This window comes from Perna viridis, chromosome 8 (genome assembly GCF_037379345.1).
Source record: "Perna viridis isolate PV_CMFRI_1.1 ecotype Kerala chromosome 8, ASM3737934v1, whole genome shotgun sequence".
NCBI lineage: Eukaryota > Metazoa > Mollusca > Bivalvia > Mytilida > Mytilidae > Perna > Perna viridis.
In genome coordinates, this window is record NC_142452.1 from 12,992,406 (window position 1) to 13,013,603 (window position 21,198).

The 21,198-nt window shown below is 33.9% G+C and overlaps 1 protein-coding gene across 1 annotated transcript in view; it reads right to left on the reverse strand.

Annotated features, from left to right (window-relative positions):
• Positions 1-11,531: 11,531 nt before the first annotated feature.
• LOC148609396 (G protein-signaling modulator 1-like) overlaps positions 11,532-21,198 on the reverse strand; it is a 47,023-nt gene continuing 37,356 nt past the window's right edge. The window contains exons 20-23 of the mRNA XM_088542269.1: positions 18,337-18,381; positions 17,917-18,084; positions 17,240-17,426; positions 11,532-11,989 (exon numbers count right to left, since the gene is read on the reverse strand). The gene's annotated coding sequence lies outside the window, so the exon portion shown is untranslated. The remainder of the gene's footprint in view (positions 11,990-17,239; positions 17,427-17,916; positions 18,085-18,336; positions 18,382-21,198) is intronic.

Below are 21,198 nucleotides of genomic sequence, written 5' to 3' on the forward strand. Positions count from 1 at the left end.
CAAGATAATAATTTTATTGAACTGATATCCTACAAATTCATGAAAACAAAATGCATTTCCAAATTTGGTAAAGATTAACCATAAATGCAAAAAACCAGAGCTACCATAAAAAATCAGGTTCAAAAGTTGGCTAATTCATCTTAAAAGTGTTACCTGTATTGGGGTACTACTTTTTCAGCTGGTAAAGACCACTTGCTGAATATCCAACTTTACTTGAAAAACTGGCTTACTAGGTCTCAGTATCGTATTAATTTTCCCATAGACTTCTATAGTGAAGTGCATATTTTTAGGATTTTTTAAAAAATATGTAAATTGATTCAATAAAACTTTCACTTATGTAGCATTTCTAAGGACATGTGAAAAAATAATTTCCCGCAAAGAAAATAGGGTGAGTCCATGAAGATTGGACAGAAAAGTAGTCTTGAACTATAAATAGCCATTTTCTCTACTTTCAGTTTCGTTTTGCACTCACCAAACCAACCTTTTCAGTGGAACATTTTTATGATATTATGTTAGATTTTCTTTTAAAAAAGTTCTTCATCTTACAGTGTGATGTTTGCTCTATTTTTTAAGTCATTGTTCATGTCTTTTGACAAAACATTAGTTTGTAGAGAGGCAAAAAGAAAATGCACTATATTTTTATGGCATCCATGTTTTGACGTACACCCGCTCAGGGATATGCAATACGATACTGGTACCAGTAACCCAATGCAACTCTTGGTATAGCTTTCTTATGGATGATAAATTTTGATGAAACTTTATGTGATCAAGGATCAGCTGCATATGTAGATGTGCATGAAGCATAATTAAATGTAGAAGCTGGAAAAAGGAGGCCATCCAAATTTTAAAAAATGATAAAAATGCTCATTTGATTTGAGATCATTACAAAGGAAGGCAGTAAATAGATATTGATTTGTGGTGAAGGGTATGGTTGAGTTTGGCCACAACATATTTCAAACTTTACTCAAAAGAGAGTGAGTCTCAGACCTCTGTGTGAATCATAATGGTATTATCAAATTAGGTGAAGTCAGACAGTGTTTTGTTTTTTACTGAAATTTGGCTGTCACATTTCTGTATCATACCATTTGGTTGCCTGTGATGACCAATCTGAGATAAAACAAGAGCAGAATGTGACATTCATTAACAGGATGGATGAAAACCAAAAAAGTGAAAAAAGAAAGAATAGAAAACACCCCAACCCAAACTCTGTCTGACTTAATCACTTCATCAGCCAAGTTAAGCTTGAAATTAGATGTAGCCAAACTTTTCCATTTATCAATGTTTATTTGCTATGCTCCTTTGCTTGCCTGATTTGTTAACTCTTCTTGACTCCTGAGATTATGCCACATTTTTGTAAATTTCTACTTATAATTTGTTGTCTTTGTGTGTAAAAAGATGTTATGATTTGGCATGTGGTTTACCATCAGTTTGTTTGCATGAAGTTTTTGCCTGAGATTGGTTACAATAAGGCTAATTAAAGGAGATTGATTGCATATAATAATATCTTGTCCTCTACAAAAATCTAAATGGTATGGACTGATTTTACAGTCCTTAGGGCAAATTTATTGGTCAAATTAAACCTATGCAGAAAGAATGATATGACATAGGCTGGTGTTTTTAAATAAGAGTGCAAGGCTTATAAATGGAATGGTTGAACTAAGTTTAAATTTCCTGATGTACCTAAAGAATATGCATCATTCAACATTAGCAATTTGGTCAATTGCTCCAAATTAATCAGGTTATACAAAAAGTGGACAACTTTAATTAAGTTGGTATCATATGTAATTTTTTCTTTAAATTCCGGTTATATAAATATTGTTATGAGTGATCTTAAAGTTAGAAATCTGTTGTCAAATTGTTAGAAAGGGAGATAGCCTTCAACAAAAATATACCATAAATGTTTTTAGTCATTACAGCTGCAAATCTCGGTAAAGCTATTTTATGGTTGGGGTATTTAAATGAAACTTCATACGTTCAAGGATAAGCTTCATATGTAGATGTGCATGAAGCATGATTCTAAGTAGAAACTGGAAAAAGGAGGGTATCCAAATTAAAACAATTGATAAAATGCTCAAGTTTGATTTGAGATCATAGCAAAGGCAGTGAATACATATTGATTTGTGGTGAAGGGTATGGTTGAGTTTGGCTACAACTCATTTCAAGCTTTACTCGAAAGAGGGTGAGATTCTCTGACCTGTGTGAATCATAATGGGATTAAGTACCCTGGTTTGTAATATACTCAAACTAGAGTCAAAGTCAGACAGTGTTGTGTTTTTACCGAATTTTGGCTGTCACATTTCTATATCATACCATTTGGTTACTTGCAGTGACCAATCTGAGATAAAACGAGGGCAGAATGTGACATTCATTAACAGGATGGATGAAAAAAGAAAGAATAGAAAACACCCCAACCCAAACTCTATCTGACTTAATCACTTCATTAGTCAAGTTAAGCTTGAAATTAGATGTAGCCAAACTTTTCCATTTATCAATATTTATTTGCTATGCTCCTTTGCTTGCTTGACTTGTTCGCTCTTCTGGACTCCTGAGATTATGCCACCTTTTTTGTAAATTTCTACTTTTAGTTTATTTTCTGCTGCTGTAAAAGGATTTTATGATTTGGCATGTGGTTTACCATCAGTAATTATTATGATTTGCCTCCACCACCCACCACAAATCTAAAATTTAAAACATAATCATCTGTAAATGTAGTTAAAGTTTACTTATGAACAAAGGGAGATAACCAAAGTTTTCAGTCTTTACTACCTAGTCATTTCATAGATTTCACAGAAATTTGATATGGAGAAGGTTTTAAAATTTAGGGTTAGGGTTTTCTCCTTATTTTTACACCCATTGCTTTAAAAATGGGTGGTGTATATTATAATGACCATGCTGTCAGTTGGACTGTCCACAGTTCTTATCCTAAACTACTGTTAAATGGAATTTGATGAAACATTCACACATTCTTTATCACATGATACCATTGTGCACCTTCTATTTTGTTTCCTATGAAAATAGAGGGAAGGGGCACCAAGTGAGCTGTGATCACTGTTTTAGTTGTTTATGAAATAGCAGTTCACTTCCAACTCATCAATAATGTACAATGTAGTAAAGTAGTTATACAGCAGTAAGTTCAGTTTACAATAAAGTCAAATATTTATTTATGTCCATGTGGCAGTAGAAAATGAATCTCATCCTAAAAGAATTATATGTATTACACATATATGTCAGTGATAATTTTTTTTGCATTTTTTTCAATATTATTCCAACCTTCTTTGAAAAAAAAACATGACATTTTTCTTTTCAATTGAGTTATTTTAACCCATTGGGGTTGATTTTCACAGAAATTCGTCAGGAGGGGGTTGGGATCTTGGTTTCGATCCAATGCTGTCCCACCTTAAGTACAGGATGTCATGGATTTGATCTAATTCTAAATCACACCTCCGGTGCAGGATGTCATGGGTTCAGTCCAAGGTCAAGTCTCAAGTTCAGGAAGTTATGGGTTGATTCTAGCCTGAGTCACACCTTAAGTGCAAGATGTCATGGGTTCAATACATGTCTAATCCCTGAATTGTTTCTTCTGTTTCCTATCCTACATCAACTTTTAACCTCATATATTTCTCCTTTTGGTTATTAACATAGATAAATAAGAAGCATGTAAGGCACCTACCATTTTTACACTGAGGTGGAGGCCTGGGTTTATTTTGAAAAAAAATAAACTATTCCAAATTTAAGCAAATACTTGGCCATGGACAGAAAAAAATTATAATCCAGTTTTCCCTGTGACGTAACAATGTAAGTTTTACATATAAAAATTTTCAACTCTGGCTGATGCTGATTAAATTAAATTATTTTAGCTAGCGCGAAAAAATCTTAACCCAACATAAAATCCCAGCCTCCCTTCTTGAGAAGAAAATGGTCTGTGCCTATAATGATCTTGTCACAACTTGCAACTTAAATTCAGCTGCCCTATCCATGCCTCTAAAATTGAAAATTGAAAATGATACATAAATGGAATTGAGCAAAACCAATCAAATATTAAAATCTAATACTCTTTCAGTTACACTAGCATAACAAAATATCAGCTCAAATTCTGTAAGCCTATGGTAAAATGTCTGAAAATATGTTTTTGCACACTGGCAGATTTTATCCTGGTTCATTGATGAAGATAATTTGAAGTGGAGACATATTGACAATGACGGGGCCTCCCTTCCAATTTTGTCACATTGCATATGGAGTGCCTGCACCATTTTATGAACATTTTTGAGTCGTGTTTCTTCATTAACTCACATTCAATATAAATCAAATGTATGTCTACAGCTGTGTCATGGCTTTTTTTTATATCTTGTTTTAAATTTTCAATCACAAGCAGTTAGTTGGTGTGTCAGTTTTCAGACCTGAAACTCTGTAATGTGTAAAGAAATAGTTGATCTGGATTTACTTACATAAAAATACTTGCTCTAAAGTCTGTAAGCATGAACAAATTTGGATAAGCTGTCAGTTGCCATAGGACAGAATGATGGGCAAGGGTAAAATTATTGACTTGCTAACATATGATTATCATGACCATATGTCAAGTGTAATGTGTGTTAATTATATCACGCTGGATTCATATGATAATCATATTTCGCAGTTCATAGATGTAAGATTCATGTGTGCCACCTTTTTGCTGTGTTAAATACAGTATGTATTCATAGACACGAAGAGCTGCATGCACATGCACAGTGGCGGGTCTAAGGGAATAGTTGAAACCTCCTTTTTGTTGAATTTTTTAGCTTTCTTGTGAAAAGTTTTGGCCCCCAAAAGGGCAAAAGATTATCTGGACTTTTATTTTAAATAAATTTCTGGATAAGATACAACCCCCTCTTTATAAATTCTGCATCAGCCCCAATTACATGAAATGCTTTTTGTAGCCTCTTACTTAAATGGTTTCATAATCTATTTAGAAAGATTATAAAGGTAAACAAAACAGATAACATATCTACATGTATATGGTGTCTAATTTGAAGTCAAGCTAATGTTTTACAAAAGTGTAGGACATATCAATTCTTATTTACCACAGTGTAGGACATATCAATTCTTATTTACCACAATGTAGGACATATCAATTCTTGTTTATCACAGGGTACATATCAATTCTTATTTATCACAGTGTAGGACATATCAATTCTTATTTATCACATTGCACATATCAATTCTTATTTTCCATGGTATTGTTATCTTATTGAAGACTTTTTTATTTCTTGGTTTGTTATTACTTTTTTGACTTTTTATTATATTGTGTAAATGTCTAGTTTTGATATTAAAGTTGTCTAAGCTCTATTAATCTCAGTATTTATTTTTGCCTGTCCAGCTATCCTAGAAGATCAATTCAACTCATTTCATCTTATTTATTTTTGCCTCTCCATGATCCAAGAAGATAAAAAAAAAGTCAAAGGGAGGAGAATTGAAACTTTCAATCACAAAATAGTTGAGTATTAAAACTCACTGAAGAGATCTTTATATACCTGTCTTTGAGACATGACTTACTATGGAACACTAGTCAGTTCGTTCACTGTTTACACCAAGCACAATAACTCAAAAATGAGTTCTGGGACTTTATTCATACAAATATAACGTGATTTTCAGACTTTAACTCAATTTCCAATGAAACTTAAGTAAGTTGTTTATTTGTAGTGACAAAAGCTCCCTTTCAATTTTGAAAATTTGTGATTCTCTGATTTAGTTGTGGGACTTTTATTTATATAAAACGGGGAATTTCACAATTTTTAGACTATAACTCAATAGTGGTTGCAACTGTTTTCATATAACAAGATTCTCATTTGATTGATGAGAGATCCCTTTCAATCTTTACAAATTTATCTTGTGTTATACATTTAATCGCAATCAAAATTTCAGAGCTGTATCAAGCTTCAGCTTTGTGTCCATATCTGCCCAATCTGTTCAGGGTTAGAACCCTACAGGTGTATATGTATCTAGTATTTTATTATGAAGTGGTGAGGTATTATATGATACCCTCTGAAAAGTATCCACTGTCCATGTGTCAGCCCCCCGACAGTTCTTGGATGATAATGTTAGAATGTACCAAAGGATCTTTTTTCTAACTTTATATTGTTATTTAATATCATAAAATACAACAAAGTTTGAATTTCAATGTGATCGAATTTTAATCACAAACGTTACGGCTATTTCATGTTTTTACTACCAAAATTTTTTCATGGAATATCTTTCTTGCAATATTTAAGAATTGTAAAAGTTACTTCTTCTCGGGTATAGTATTGATTTAATACAACACAGCATTTCATGGTATCATTTAATGTCCCATATATTTTTTTTGTTTTTTTGTTTTTGTTTGAATGTTATGAATTTTTCCAGCACAAAGGTTGATACAATTTATATTCAAGATAGAAGACAACTTGGTGAGGAGTAATTCTCTTTCTTTTGAATACTTAGAACATTGATACTGATGTGCTGAAAAATATGAGATGATGATGCAGGTTCAGATATGTATGGGTCTTCTTTGAAAGAATAAGAAAACCTCTGGTAGGGATTATAGTTTTTGTAGAACTTAGAACATGTGAGCTATTGCCACCACTTGGCACAGTTTCTCTGAAACTACTGAGAGGAATAATACGAAACTTTGCACAAATGTTCCTTAGGGTGTCTTTGTGGGGGGTATTTGGGTATCACCTTGTCTGTCAAAATATTTTGTAAGCCCAACTCCACCTCATTGTCTTTGTTTCTCATTACTATTTTTAGCTCACATGGCTCTTTGCCTATTGCCATCACTTGGAATCTGTTGTCATTAACAATTGTTAAAAACTCCTCTATGAAAACTACTGGACCAATAAGAACCAAACATGGTATGAAAGTTCCTTATGGTATTCTACATAGAACAAACATTTAGATTTTTTATCCGTTTGAAAAATGTGGCTGCCATTACTATAAATAGAACATAGGGGTCAGAGTTTTTCACTGATATCTCCAAACTGTTTGTTTAAGCTTAACTCTGACTGGGTGAAACTGTTTAGCATGATAGGATCATTTGTGGTCAAGTTTTTGTGAACATCTGTTCCATCTTGGAGTAATTGCCCTTTTTTGATGTTTTTCCGCTGTTTTTAATGTTATCACTTTACTTTGAAAAATCCTCTGTCACTACTCAACCAAATTTTGTGTTGTGTTGACCACTCATGATTGGATAAAACCATTCATTCAAATAACTGAAGCAGTAATATGTAAATGAAAATATTTGAATGATCAATATGTGAATGACCATAAAAGGAAAATCCATTTACCAATGAGAATGATGTTGAGACAAATATAGCACTTTAAAACCATTAGACCTGAATGTTGTGACAAAGATAGTTCAATCACGCCACTGGCCAGAGTACATTTGACCTGGATGCCAAGGCAAAAATGGACTTTACCTTGTAACTACTGAATGATTTCCAAAAAACTTTAAAGAAATATAGTTCGATACAAAGATTGATTTATTTCCCCACAATAAAGATACTAGGAAGCAAAATTGTACAAATATGTTATAAGCTCTCAAAACCGTAGTGATTCAGCTTACACTTCACCCTCCAACAGAATCTACTGACTGTCTAAATAACCATAGACTGTCACTTGGGAACTAATAATTAAAATATCTGTGGTCAAATTGTTGTGAAAATCTGTTGAGCAATGGCAGAGTTATTGCCCTTTATTGATTTTTTTTTGTTGCTTTCTTTCAAAAATCTACTCCTGTGAAACTTCTGGACAGAATTCAATGAAAGTTGATATGATTGCTCCTTAGGTATGAGTGATAGAAATTTTTATCCATGAAAAAACATGGCTGCTTTTACAAAAAATAGAATGTGGCTCATTAAGCAAGGTGAGTTTTTCAGGCTCTTTAGAGCTTCTAGTTTTTGAACAAAATCCCATGACTAAATCTTAAAATCAGAAACTGAAAGGAAGCATACATCACTATAAATAAACAATTCACCAAGGTTTCATTGACATGGCTACAAGGGTTTTTGAGTTAGTCTGAAAACAGAAAATCATCCCATAAAGTCGCAGAACTGAAGAACAAAATATTGTAAATTTATAAAAATCTAAATGAGTCTTACATCAGTAGAAATAAACAATTAACCAAAGTTTTGTAGATGCATTTTTGAGCTATAGTGCAAAGTGTGAATGACGGACGGAGAGAGTTATACCATGATAAGTCCTGTCTAAACAGACATGCATATAAAAATCACACTACACTGTCACAAGACATTTTATTAAACCAGTGCCCAAAACTAAGCAGTAAAGTCATAAATTATGTAAAACACAGATGATTCAATTAACTGGGTAGATATAGATATCAACATTATACATGAAACAGAGGCACAATGTTTAACTAGTAACATTAAGGTGCAAAAGGGGGGGGACAACTCCAATCAACCCTAAATTTTTATTTTCGTCTTCAAATAAAAATCTAACAATTTTATCCATGTACCAAATATCTTGGGCCTTATTTTGTATATTTGTTAAATATACAAAGAAAGTTCTGGCCTTGGCAAATAGCTTTTCCTGGCATATATAATTGATCTTGAGGAAACACTCATTATACAACACACTGCTATGGTAGTACACCCATATCTCTATTAAGGCCTGCATACCATATAAAAAGTTCTTTAAGAAAAGAAAAATATACTCTCATACATACTTAGGTCAAGACAAAAAAAAAAGACTATAGTAACTTGAAAGAATAATCAAGGGATAATAATGTTTATTCGTACATCTGCCTTAGACCATAGGATTGTTTAGTTTGTGTTATTAGTATCCTACTATAAAGTTACTTCTGTTAGTCATGTTGATTTCCCGAACTTTTTACAGATGTCCTTGGGAGTCAACCATTGGGTATTGAGGGAAGGGTTTTATAACTGGAAGATTTCTTAGGATCTGTGTACTCATTTTATGTCATGTTAACGATTAAAATATTCATTTTCTCACATACATTAAATCAAATTTTATTTTCTTTATCAAAACACATTATGTTCAGATCAGAGTGATTTGGTAGATACAAAACATTTTTCCCCATCTAAATTCAAGATCAAATTATCTACTTTCAAAAAGTCAAGAGTCAGAATATTTATTTTAAAATTCTTCCAAACCTCAATATTAAATGACGGTCCCCTGACTGACTAGATATTTGTACCTATATTTAGCTAAGCTTGTTACAGTTGTAGTTTGAGATTTTGTAAAGTCAAATAATTTTTGCTGAGTTATTGTGCTTGTTACTATTTGTTTGATATTGTTATACAGCTTTGTCTAGATGAATATCAATTTTTTTCTGGTGGAATTAATTTTGGTTGAGACGTTGACCTTGAACCTATATAATTTGATCATATAAGTCATGCCAGGGCCTGCTGAGGTTACACAGATTGCGTACCATGCTTAACCTTGTTCCAATTGCTTATTTGTAAGATGTTATCTTACTAAAACTCTTTAAAAGATTTGAGTGGATGTTATTAGGAAACTTACTATATCATTACATCTAGTTTTTTAGTAGGGTCCAGCTTGTTTGTTTTTTCTTTAGTTTCTGTGTGTATTCTTTCAGTTGTGTTGTTACAGTGTCCTGTATGTTTACTTGGTTTTTGTCCTTGATTTATCCTGTTTCTAATTAATGTTGCCTTGATTTAATGTAACACTCCATGAGATATTGGCATGGCATGACCTTATGTATGTTACTATTGAATTATAATTTAAATTCAAATTTTGTTCCAGTCAAAAGATTTTTGGCCGAGTTTTGGCCCTTGAATTTTTTGACATTTATGCTGCTGAATGTTCCAGAAAAGTGTTATTTTCATGGCTGCTATGGACCCTAAAAGGCAATAAAGCAGGTTCTGAAAACAAGCCTTCTTTTATAACCTTTCAAGCTTATGTTGCATACCAAATAGTTATCATTGTGGAATGATGAGATTTTTTGGAACAAATGTGTATGAAAAGCAACAAAACCACTAGGAAGAGCAGAAGTTGACCCTCAACCTTGCACATTACAACCCTTCAAACTGCATACCAAATTTTAAAACATTCCATTATCAGGTCACGAGTTCTATGGCATAAGCATAAACGATTTATTTAAAGTCAGTTTTACATATTACAATACAACATAAGCTCTGTAGAGCTTTTATCCGACATTCTATCATATATGGACATTGTTTGCCAGTATGCCTAAAAGTGATGACCTTTAGTTTGTGCCTTATATTGTCACTGAGACAAGAAATTGTGTTCTAGTGGTATTAACATGTATAAGAGTGCGGAGTTTTCTCAATGAAATCCTTTTTAACTTATAATTGAAAAAACACATGAAGTTAAATCTGCATGCCAAATCTTTAATTGTTTCTGTAAAGTGTTACCTAGACTTAAGCTTACTGTAGAAGCTCTTGAGGGCCTGAATTGCTCACCTGGAACTCATTTGATTTCACAAATAAAAATGAATGAGGCAGAAACCCTCATACCCCATGACAGCTGCCCCCAAAGTAACATTATACACAGGTACAGCAAAATAGTTGCCCCAAATACTCAAGTAACATAAAAGTAAACTGAAAGTGAAAAGGGAACAATACATACAGAGGCCAGAAATCAATGCCTTGGGACAAATCATGAAACCTGTTCCCTAATTGCTATGGTTCTTACAAATAAAAGCCAAAAAACTGCATGCTAAAATGATTATTTTTCAACTTTCAAGGGCTGTATAAATATTTTTATAGGAGTCTTTTGTGGGGTTGATCAAATTTTCAATTGATAATCTATTATGGTTTTCAGGATGTTGGCTACAAACTGAACAAACTGCAAAAACATAACCATTTGCCTTTCTAGGGTGTAATGTAATATGGAGTCCTACTTAATAACATCAATTGATTGAATTTATAGATTTTGGCTTTAATGGTGTTCACTAAGGACTGCAAACACCATCCCCCCCCCAAGAAAAAAACAAAACAAAACAGAATTTGGCTAAACCTAACCGTTTTGGAGATATATAATCAAAAATCTACAGTCTGACCGCTATAATCTATTTTTAGTAACAGGGGCCACTTTTTTTTGACGAATCAAAAATCTAAACATAACTTTTGTGCAAGATACCACAAGGACATTTATACAAAGTTTGGTTCCAATTGGTTAAGTAAGGTCAGAGAAGATTTTTGAAAGAAATAACATTTAAAATAGCCAAAAAAAAAACGTCAAAAAAGGGCAATAACTCCAAAATGGCTTAACGGACTAAAATAAAAATCTGACCACAGAAAGATCTCATTGTGCTACCCGAATAAGACAAAAAATAGACATAAACCATTAAGGAGAAGCTGCATGCCAAATTTCAATTTGTTCCAATGAACAGGTGGTGCTATTTCTTAAATGAACCCTAAAAAGCCAATGAAAGCAGTCTATAAAATAAAAAGTTGCGAAGAACAAAGTTGAAACTGTTCTTATGAAGGCTTGCTAACTTTTTTTGTACCATTCTAATAAAAATTTACTAAGCCTCGAAAAAGGAACAAAACTGTTAAAACACTATAGCACTTCTCTTTATTATTCTGATTCATAAGCTGAACATACTGGTCACTTTCTAGATATATTTTTTTTTTATTCAGAAGTAACAAGTCAAGGTTATACTAAGGAAACTCTACTATAAAGATTATGAAATATTCCAATAGCTCCGTATTATAAATCCTGAGGTAATGATGAAATGTTCTTTCCAATACCAATTAAAATAACTCTGGAAACTGGAACAAGGTTCATTTTTCTCAAATTGTTTTATATTTCATATTCATTTTATTCATCTTTTTTGTAAAGCATCAAGTTGGAAACTTGGAATTGTCTGTCTATCTCTGACTTTATCAGGTCAACTTCATTATGAACAGTGGGTCATATCAAATAGCCGTAACTGAACTATATTGTAGGTTGCATGCTAATCTAATTGAATGAGACTTTATTTCCTGTACTTTTCTCATAGTTTAACTCTTTTCTGAAAAAAGAAAATAAATAAATAAAGAGGAGATATGATGCATATTTTATCAATAAATGTACAGTCTGCTTTGAATTACATGTACTTGTTCAACATGCTGAGTCTGATTTACAATGTGTTAGTTTACTGAAGCAACAGCTTGTCTTGTACTACATGTAAAAATGCCAAATAAGATGTGTTAGCCAAAGGCAACAGACTATAAATAAGCATGTCACCCAAATTTGGCATATTATTTTAACTCCAAGGGAACTAGTTGTCCCTGTATCTGTTGTAAACATCATGCATTCTAAATTATTTGTTATATTTTCTATGATATTTGTTATGCCTAGAGAATCGAAACCAAAGCCTCCTACACTGTACAGACCAAGGAGATGGCTCTCAACATTTTGAAGAATTCATTGTAATTCTAGTTGTAATTTTATTCACGATCATTTTCTTTCAATCTTTTTTTTTATCAGAACCCAAGCTGAGTCAGTTAATGAATTTATCTGTGAAGTTATAATCATATACCTGAGTTTGTAAAAGATAGACCATCCTATTGCTAAGATGGGCTATATATTGGTCCAATAGTTTAATAATCAAACAGTTCACATATCTAATTTCCTTGAATGCCATAAATATTTGTGTGAGACTCTTGACTCAGGGGTACGATATATCAAGAAATGTGACTCAAAATGTCTCCTACCAAATTCTTTTTCAGATATCAGTCCTTGGTTGAAAAAACATTCAATTTCTTCTAAAACAATGAGTAATGATTTTTTTTTGTAAATTATTCTATGTGCTTATGTGATCACTGATTTTACTGATTATGACACTATAGCATACAAAAGCTAAATAATCACCATCGGTATATTCATGCCACAAAGGAAGAGGAAGGTTTGGCACACTGTAAAACTTAGATTTAACCCAACATTTTGTTTGAAATGACTGTACTAAGTAAAGAGCATTGCGTTACCTATTTTGTAATACCTATTTTGTCAGACTTTATTTAAACTTGACTTGATTATGGATAAAATTAATGTTTGGTAGATTTGTTGTTATCCTTATTGAAAAGAAAAATAAACATTTCATGTCTATATCTCAGTCCATCCTAGAATAGCTGGGGTTATTTTGAAAAAAAAAAAAATTTGTTCCAAATTTGAACAAAAAAAAATTAGTTTTACTCAGCCATGGAAAAAAAAGACAATGATTCATTATTTCCCATATGTAGATATATTTATATATCTTAGTACATTGTAAATACATGTATATAGTTTAAGCTCCTGAACAAATTATTTTGCACTTGCATGAAATTTTTTCTAACGCAACATAAAATCCCAGCCCGAGAAGTTAATGGTATATACCTAAGATCTTTGAAGAAAAACATTTAGGGACAGAAACCAACAAAAAATGATGACAATAGCTCACTCTTGGTTTCATATCGGAAGACCTCATGTTTAATGTTTTTTTTTTTTTTTTCTCAAGTGTTACTAACTGAGACATTGATATTTGCAATGTCACATCATGTAAAACTGCTAACGCCAGATCCAGGTACTGGACCCAGTACTTAAATACTTGTGATACTACTTATAAAAAGATATATGAAATAGGAATAACAACATTGATTTTAGATTTTGAAAAATCTGTCAATAGAGATTGAAATAACCCCCACCCTTAATAAAAAAAAACAAAACATCTCCTTGAATGTCTGAGAAAATTGACAAATAATAGCATTTGCTAACTTCACAATCTAGAAGCAGTTATTGTAGATTTTGCATATTTTTAATCTTTAAATCATGGATCAAACATTATTCATACCATTTTTGTGGGTAAATAATCTGGCATGACCAGCTATACAAGAAACTTGCTGTGTGGTGATATATGCTATATTAGGGTGATGAACTAAAAGGGCATATAGGCGAGTCTGAAGTCCTTGAAGATCTTCAAGGGTGCATTAATTTACAATTTTTATTAATCAAGGATTTGAACAATTTAGTAAATAATGAATATATCAATAAATGAAAATTTTTACAAAGTGCTAATTAGCACAACATTCAATTTTGTCTCTATGTCAGACTTTTGACCTCTTGGACCATCCACATGTCAGACTGTTGTACTGTCGAACCAAGAGGTGCTAGACTATCGAGCAGATTAATGCTAAAGAATTTCATTACAGCCTTAATTCAAATCATTTTTTGCTTAAACGTTAACTTTTAGTTATTTATTTACATGTTTGATTGAAACCAGCTTATATCTATAATGATGTACTTGGTGATTAGAAAAATTCATCTGAATTTGTTTTTTGGCTTCAAATTGAGGAGATGGGATACATTTTCATCATTCTCATCCAGCTTTCTTTGATGGTGTATTTAGTGCTTCTATTTTACCTAAAAAAATATTTTTTTTTACCTTTTTATAGTTATTTATTTTAAGACATTGTTTATCAAAACAGTACTGTATTCTTACTACATATATTATACAGTTATGAAATGGGTTGGATGCAATAGACCAGAATATTTGTCCTGAGGCACTGAGAATGATCAAGTGTTCTATTGCACGAGGCCAACCGCTGAGTGCAATAGAACACTTGATCATTCTCGGTACCAAAGGACAAATGTTCTGGTCTATTACATCCAACCCATTTAACAACTGTTTTATTACCTAATTTGTCTATGAGATATAATAAAGAATGGAAATGGGGAATATGTCAAAGAGACAACCATTTGACCAGGAATAGGAAATTGACTGCTCCATGTTTACGAATTGGCAGACGAGAGTCACATCTACGTTTTTACACACGAGTTTTTTGTGTGTAAATTCCAATTCAATGAAGCGCTTAAAAAAAGTTCAACCAATCAAACGGCTTAGATAAAGGTCATTATGGGGTCAGTGCAATAGACACCTCAAGGAGACTATTGCACCGTGCAATAGTACATCGACAGTGCAATAGATCGCCCTGTCCTGAAAATAGAGAAAAATACGTGTATATTTAATAAACAAGATAAAACCTTGTAATTAGGTAATAAAGTTTTATCGTATACAGCATTTTTGATTAAGTCTGAAGTATATGACCTGGATTAAACATTGTGATGTCACACCCTTTATCAAACCTTTTATTGAAACAACACTGACTTTGCATATGCAATAAATGCTGTTTTTTTCTGTATATTATCAGCCTCAGTTAAAATATGCATGTTTTCTCTTTATGAACTTTCTCTAATTCCAGTTCGTTGTTTGTTGCCTGAGATAAACTGGGTCAGAGCCAATATTAAAACACAAATCTGTGGTTCAAGTGCAACAAACCACATAAGGGAGAGCACCCTTAGCGATAAGTAATGACATCACAGTAACATTGTCATTTGATATAGCAATTTTGCTTTCAGCGCCATGGCACTTGGAAGTAGCGCAAGATAGAAGATATCAGACAATAGTTAACAACAGGAAAAAGATAAACCGCATATAAACAATCATCTGCTGTCACAATGGAGAGTGGTATGTGTTATAAAGCACTGAGAAAAGTCAAATGCAACAAAAACAAAGAATAAACAAAATAGACCACACACATGATCGACTAGCCTTGTATAAATATGTGATAAACTGATAAATATATAGCTTTGTTTTATATTGCCCTTGTTATCAGCCCTTGATTGATATTGTTCCTTAGGCTTAAGCCCCTGAGGCGACTATCAAGAATTTTGTCTGATAGCAAGCGCAATTTTAAAAAGGCCATGTATTAATTTATAATTATAACATCCCTTTATTGCATAACTGAAAGCTTTACTGCACAACTCTCTGCACATGCTTTAAACTAAAAAATTCACTTAGGAATTAAGAATGCTTTTCTCTCACAGAACTATTTTGAACCACTCATGTTTTGGCACCTCACCACTTTTGTCCCAAACTGACCTGTGAAACTACAATTAATTGTGATCCTGCATTGATCATCAATCACTGCTTCTAATCATCATCACATAACAGTGCATTGCAGTGAGGATAAAAAAATACAAAACTAAAATGAACTTTTGCATAGTGACAAAGACATTTCCACATTTCTATTGACAGTCAACAATCATTTTGTACCATTCAACCTCCATGTCCCATCCCAGTTCTGATATCCAACCTCCATGTCCCATCCCAGTTCTGATATCCAGCCTCCATGTCCCATCCCAGTTCTGATATTTAAACTCCATGTCCCATCCCAGTTCTGATATCCAACCTCCATGTCCCATGCCAGTTCTGATATCCAACCTCCATGTCCCATCCCAGTTCTGATATCTAGCCTCCATGTCCCATCCAAGTTCTGATATCTAGCCTCCATGTCCCATCCCAGTTCTGATATTTAAACTCCATGTCCCATCCCAGTTCTGAAATCCAGCCTCCATGTCCCATCCCAGTTTTGATATCTAGCCTCCATGTCCCATCCCAGTTCTGATATCTAGCCTCCATGTCCCATTCCAGTTCTGATATTTAAACTCCATGTCTCATCCCAGTTCTGATATCCAACCTCCATGTCCAATCCCAGTTCTGATATCTAGCCTCCATGTCCCATCCCAGTTCTGAAATCCAGCCTCCATGTCCCATCCCAGTTTTGATATTTAAACTCCATGTCCCATCCCAGTTCTGAAATCCAGCCTCCATGTCCCATCCCAGTTTTGATATCTAGCCTCCATGTCCCATCCCAGTTCTGATATCTAGCCTCCATGTCCCATCCCAGTTCTGATATTTAAACTCCATGTCCCATCCCAGTTCTGATATCCAACCTCCATGTCCAATCCCAGTTCTGATATCTAGCCTCCATGTCCCATCCCAGTTCTGATATTTAAACTCCATGTCCCATCCTAGTTCTGAAATCCAGCCTCCATGTCCCATCCCAGTTCTGAAATCCAGCCTCCATGTCCCATCCCAGTTCTGATATCTAGCCTCCATGTCCCATCCCAGTTCTGATATTTAAACTCCATGTCCCATCCCAGTTCTGATATCCAGCCTCCATGTCCCATACCAGTTTTGATATCTAGCCTCCATGTCCCATCCCAGTTCTGATATTTAAACTCCATGTCCCATTCCAGTTCTGATATCCAACCTCCATGTCCCATCCCAGTTCTGAAATCCAGCCTCCATGTCCCATCCCACTTCTGATATCCAACCTCCATATCCCATCCCAGTTCTGATATCCAGCCTCCATGTCCCATCCCAGTTCTGATATCCAGCCTCCATGTCCCATCCCAGTTCTGATATCCAACCTCCATGTCCCATCCTAGTTCTGATTCTTACATTTGTATACTACCATTTTTATGGCTATAATCCCATGTCGGGTGCATTTTTCTTGTCTTCTCATGAAGCAGTTCCTAAATGATGTATGTAATTAATAATTCCGTGACTGCTTATGTTTCTTGTTTAGAAGAGATGGTTGACATCTTAATCAATCTGGTCGAGCTTAATTTTATGGTTTTAATGATACCTGCAAAATTCATTTTAAAACATTGTTTATCAAAACAGTGCTGTATAATTATAAAAGAACCTTAGTGAGTGCACTCACATACCCCACACATCCCCATTTAGGATACTCAAGTCAATTTGGTAGTAAGAGAAAAACATGTAGAAGGATCCCGATAAAAAAAGGAATAAGGCTTTAGGCTTTAGGCCTTTATCTTCTAACTGAATTCTGTTACTCAGAATAGTAGTTTCAAACTCCAGACTGTGATTTCTTTGAGTGTTAGTTAATCCAAAGTAAATATAATTGTAGAGGAAGAAAACATACACTTGACCTATAACTTATCATGGTGAACTTGTATACCAAAAATCATGTCATAATCTGCAAGCGTTTAAAAAAAAAGTCCAGAAAACTGAAGATGGACTGACGGACGGACGGACTGGTAAAAAACATTAGACCCTTCACAACTTTCTTGCATTAGGTATAATTAAGAGTACATGTATAAAGTTATACTAGCCTCTTTATGGATAATGATCCCATATCATGAGCATTTGTCTCATCTTTCCAGTTTTTCTAAGAGATCCTTGTACACCTTCAGCTAGCTCTTGTTGAAGTTCACATGGAGATGGTCAACATCACTGTTCTGCTTCATCCTCCTTTGATGGTGTCAGTGCTACTACGCTACCTATAAAATTCAATTTTCACTTTTTTCAATCCCTTTTTTTAAGTTTTTAGTGGAATCTGAGTTGCTCATTTGCTTTTGTTACTTTTTATGTATGATTTTAGTTACTCTATGTTCTTTGTTGTGTATGTTTATTTTCTATGTCTGGTCTTTGTCCCTGGATTACATTCTTTTGATTACCGCTATAACCTTGGTTCCCTTGATTACTCTTTAAGGATTTGTTTATTAAAAGAAGGAAAACTAAGCAAATCTCACTTGGTGATACTTCCTGCTACCCTCCTCAGAAACTATACAGGAAACCTGGAAGTCATTCAGATGAAAAAAAAAAACAAAATAAGTGATGCATCAAGGCAACTCATCATAAATTCCATTCCATCATTTTAGAGGAGTTGCAGATACAAAGGTCCCCAACAAAAAGTCATTCAGATAGAAAAAAGGAAATAGGAGGCAGAGATGGATCTCACATGTCCCCATATTAAAAAAGGACTAAGTCCAACGTTTTGCAATAAGAAATCCCCAAATTGATTCAGATCAAAATCTAAAATTCAGGCCCCGTGCAGGTCCGAGAGTTAAATGAATAGGCCTGCAGCAGTGCTAAGCTTGTCGTATAAGGCGACTAAATAGTGCTCAGAAACCTAGCCGGGGGCTAGGCGCTCTGCCCACAGAGCAACTGGGATGTGTGCCCCAGGTGGTGGAATGGGGTACCCCTGGCGTGTTACATGCTGGGGTTGTCAGGCTATAATACGGAAAACCTGACCGCAAACCATAGTGGTGCACCGAGTTGGGAAAGATGCCACGTTCCTCGCACGTTAAAGAACCCTGCTGTGGTATTCGATAGGAGTAGGAACCTTTGCGCTCTGCCACAGGAGGCTAAATTGCCCTACCTAACCCATTCCCCCTTTTTCCAGTGGCAATCAAAATTTGTCGACCCTATTATTCTTGTGACCCATCCTTTTTTTTTTTCGTTTCATGTTCATTTTATCATCCATTTCATGTTCATTGTCTGAATATAGCTGAAATATTGCTGCTCGGACGTTAAACCGCAACAAACAAAAAAAAACTAAAATTCAGTAAGTGTAAATACACCTCTAAGTAAGCTATGGAAAGCCCTGATAACAAAGTAATAAAATCCACAGTAACTGAACAATGACAATTCTTCAGAATCAAGACTTAAAAGGAAGGAAGGAAAAACAGACATCCCTACCACTATATACCCCTACATATTTTTAAAAGACCTATAAAATTCTTTTTTTTTTTAATTTTACTACCTCCATTTTTAAACATTGTTTAACAAAACTAGAAAAACAGTAAGCAAATCTCACTTGGTTATACTCCCTGATAACCATCAAGGAACCCAATTAGTCATTTAGATAGAACAATGTAAGAGGTGCACTATAGCATATGTGAAAAAGAATTTGTGAAAGTTTCATTCTAAGGTTATATAGAAGATAAAAAGATGGTCCCCCCTTGGTCAACTTAAGACTTTTTTTGTAACAGGAAACATCAAAAGTCATTCAGATAGAAAAAAAAACTAAATAATACAAATGAAGCACTATGAAGCAAAAGCATCAATCATTAATTAATACTAAGTCACCTTCCCCACAAATGGTGGTTCCCCTTGAGTAGTTTCTGTAAGAATCATTCACATCCAAGTTTTTACAGTGATTAACCAGTCACCAATGTTTGAAGGGAATCAGTAAAACAAATGAAGGCAATATCTAGGCTACAATAAGTTATAATGGACTGACAGGCAGACAGTCATAAACATAAATCAACCAGGTAGATTATATCTGTTATGTAGGGAATACCAGTATTACTTCACCATGCACAACTACATATGATGCCCTATTTAATCTTCTAATCTAATGCCATCACAATTCATTCAGAAATTTAGGAGAAGCTGCATATATGAGGTTTTATCATGTGTAACAATTAAGTTGAATTATCTCCCTTTGGAGTTTTCTGAATAGTTACTATATATATATTCATGCATACCAAATCTTCTTATTAAATAACATCAGCAGTTTAGGAGTTGCACTTACGAGGTTTTAACATGTAAAACCCTGATCATGGATTATCCCCCTTTGCAGCCTCCAAAAGTAATAATGTTCCACAATGCACATCTACATATGATGCAAAACATTTCTTTAAAATTTCATCAAAATCCCTTCTGCGGTTTTGGAGGAGATGCAATTACAAGGTTAAACATGTAAAACCCTGAACATTATCTCCCTTTGAGGCTTCCAACAGTATTAATATTCCTTATTGCAAATCTAGATATGATATTTAACCTTCCTAAAAAAAAATCAAAATCCCTAGAGGGGTTTAGGAGGAATTGCATTTATATGAAGTTGTAACATGTAAAACCCTGAATTTAGATCATCTTCCTTTGGAGTCCTCAGATAGCAATTATATTCCTTCATGCACATCTATATATGATGCCCAACCTTCCTATACAATTTCATCAAAATCCCTTGAGTAGTTAAGGAGGAGTTGCACTTACAAGATTTTAACATGTAGAACTCTGAATATGGATTAACTCCCATATAAGTCTGCAGACAGTATTTATATTCTTTCATGCAAATCTTCATATGACGTTAAACCTTCCTATAAAATTTCATCAAAATCCTTTCAGTAGTTTAGGCAAAGTCTCGCTTACAAGGATTCAACAAGTAAAACCTTTATTTGGATTATCTCCCTTTGGAGTCCACCACATATCCCCTCATGCACATCTATATATAATACTCAAACTTACTATAAAATTTCATAAAATTCACTTGAACTGTTAAGGGGAAGTTGTGCTTACAAGGAATGTAAACAGACGGCCAGACAGATGGAGCGATTAATATATACCCCAAAACATTGTTTGCAGGCGGTATAATATAAAAAGTTTTTTTTTTTGTGGCAAGCCCCCTTTGGTCCCTTATAACTGGTAAATTATAAGAGATCTCTGAAATCTGATTAAATAATACAGGCAGGGATTTTTCTTTCAAAATCAGACCAAAAATAAAAGGGTTGATTTTTTTGGGTGGGGGGATGTGGCTCCTCTAGTCCCTTTTAACTACAAAACAGTAAGATATCTAAAATCTGGTTGAAAAAAAAAACAGGCAGATTTTA